The sequence below is a fragment of the Helicoverpa armigera genome, chromosome 24 (genome assembly GCF_030705265.1).
Source record: "Helicoverpa armigera isolate CAAS_96S chromosome 24, ASM3070526v1, whole genome shotgun sequence".
Taxonomy (NCBI): Eukaryota; Metazoa; Arthropoda; class Insecta; order Lepidoptera; family Noctuidae; genus Helicoverpa; species Helicoverpa armigera.
In genome coordinates, this window is record NC_087143.1 from 767,968 (window position 1) to 771,087 (window position 3,120).

Consider the following 3,120-nt stretch of genomic DNA (forward strand, 5'->3'; position numbering starts at 1 on the left):
ACAGCACCTGCGCCAGATGCATCGAGAGGCAGCCATGCCGCCGATCGAGCCATCCATCCAGGACAGGCTCGATGGCATCCAGCGTCCGGCGACCGAACGTTGACGAGGCAAGGTCCTCGGCCCAGTGTCGAGTAATTGCTTCCCTAGCCTCCTCACGCACTTCTTCCCGTTCGATCGGGTCCGGGTGCCGGTCTAGCGCCCTTTGCGCCGCCGTCTAGGGGGCCGCGGGAATCCAAATTCTTCCACAGCCCCACACTAGTGCTGGCCCTCGCACGGGCCTCGTCTCTTGCATGGGGTAGTGAGGTGTTCGCCTACCCCGTGCATCACCTCAGGGGCACGCGCCGACAAACACGCGCGCCACCGCCTCGGGTCCATTGAGTGGGGGCGGGAACTTCCCCAAGTCCCTCGCCCTTGGACCCATTCATGGGGGGCGGAAGGGGGCGTTGTCCGCCCTTCTCTTGCGCCCGGTGCGCCTTCTACGGCCGGGGAAGGGAGTCGAAATCTCCCGTTCCGTAGATTCCTTCTGCGACATCACTTCATCGCAAAAGGACACCACCGCATCCCACGACTCTGCATTGGCGACTATCCTCCGCACTACGGCCGGCAGTGACAGATCGCCTCCAATTTCATTTGCGAGGACACAGCGCTGCTCCGCCCATGCTACACACTCAGCGAGCGTGTGTTGCGCCGTGTCCTCCTCGCAATGGACGCAGGGGTGCACCGAGCGTCCGGCTCCCTGTCTATGCGGCACAGGAACTTGCCGAAGCACCCATGCCCCGACAGCACCTGCGTCACCTTCAATAACAGGGAGCCGTGCCTTCTCTCGAGCCAGTCGTCGAGTACTGGCCAGATCGCCTCGATGGTAGCAAGGCCGGCGGTAGGGCGCAGCAACCTTTGCCGCCATTTAGCTTCTACAATGGCTTGATTCTGCAAATTTTACTTAAGCGATATACGACTCAATTACGATTGAAGTGTACGGGGCATTCCATTATTTTTTCTTAAGAAAATTAATATTTCATCGTTTTCTGTGATTCAATAATTATATTGTCTGCAAATGATTTACGATTGCAATATGACGGTTGAGCAGACCAAACAGCAGACCATTGGAAAACCAATGAAATGTCATTGGAATACGATTGGTCTTATATTAGTAGCAGAATGCCCGCTAAGGTTAAAACTGCTGTTGAAATTCAATTGTTATCCGTTTGTCAGATTATTAACTCAGCAGAATCAATACTTAAGCAAAACAAATAATTATGAGATGCAATGAGCAATTTGTTAAAACAAAGAGGAATTTCAAACAGTCGATGATTACTTAATTATCTAACTATCTATTTGTAAACAAATGAGTTTATGTTGCAAACATAGTGAGTATTACTTTTCTACTATTCATAAGCCGTGAAGGAGAGCACTGTTGCTATATAAAAGAGAACTGATTTTATTAAGCGTGTCATTAAAAGAAAAATTCAAATGGAGAAATCATTCAGTGTAAATTGGTGTTCAAATAATTCGTTATGTGTGATTGGACTGTTTGGTGTAACGTGTGGATTTCGATAAATTCACACACATCAAAGGAATTTACGATTATATTCGCTTGAGAACCTTGTAATTCGGAAAGGAACTAGATGAACTTTCGCTATTGTCACGAAGAACATTGCAAAGACCCCGTGTATATGATATAATCTTTGCTGCTGTGACCCCTGTGTTAGTGATTACTGTGAAGTGTAGGTCAAATAGTTCTAAAGACAATATGCTTAGTTTGACTGTACTTTGTATCTTATTATTGAATATTCCGTCTTGTCTAAATTTAGGTAAGTGATTCGTTTTAACTTCTTATTTTTTTAATGGTCAATAAGCTCAAAATGAGAGTGAGTCGTGGTGGCCTAGTGGCTAAATAACCAACCCCTCAAGAATGAGTGTGGATTTGATTCCAGGACAGGCCAGTACCAATGAAATTTTTCAAAGTTTGTATAACTATGTTTCGGAGGGCACGATGAACTGTAGGTCCCGGCTATCATTTTAATATCGTTACCGGCAGTCGTTACGGGTATCAGAAGCCAGAAAGTCGGGCAACCAGACTTACCAAGGGGTATCGGGCTGTGAAAGTCAGGCAGCCCCTCAGCAGAGGTTCGGCAAGTTAGACTGGAAGCCTAGCCCAACATGGTAGCGAAAAGGCAAGACATGATGCTAAGGCATTTATATATTTGTTATGTTTTCAGTACTTTCTTCTGCAAGTTGTGGCATTGACAACTCTCCAATAACGCATGTGTATGATGGAATCACTCGCATTGAGACCTACCCTTGGCTCGGAATCCTATACTACCCGCATGGTAAGTATCTTGGCAATCATTGTCGAAGAGGAATCCTGGACTAGTCTGTAATCCCCAATTTTCCTTGAGCAAGCGTGACATTCTGTGGATCACGTGAAGAAATGTTGTTAATGTTCACTGGGCCCTTCAGTAGTAAGTATAATAAAAGGTTGATGATAGAATCTAAAATGACACTACGATTTTGAGTTTGTTTCAACATTTCTCTAATGGTTCATTCATCTAAGAGTTGCTCAGATAGGAAATCTCACTGCTCCTCCATGTCAAAAGAAATTGACGTATAAAAGAAATTTACGTAATGTAGGCACGGCATGCAAAATAAACGATCCCATTTTAATTTGGTAGAGTTTGCTCCACGTAACTTTGCAATTCTGAAATCAGTAATTTCATTAGACTCCCAGGGCATATATTCATACAGATATTTTCAAGCTTTGCTTGCCCGAAGTTGGTTAAAATTTATTTCAGAAAAAAATATATGTACACACATCAAAAAAAGTTTGCATAGGCTCCTATAATTCTTTAAATTTAACTTTACCAAGAAAAAAATCTATGTTGTACCTACCCTGTTTGAAATTAAAATATAAAACTACTTTTTTAAAGTTTATTTAAAAAAATTGAGCCTTTAATCATAATTTAATTGTGATAGAAATTTCATAGAAAGAAAAAGACTGTTTAATTAAACTTAACAATTTATTATTAAAAGGTGTAAATTCCATATAAAATAACTCCTCCCCTGGCTCGAACACATGCGAAGATCCTCCTGGGCATGCTGAGGATCAAGTCCAGCATTTCC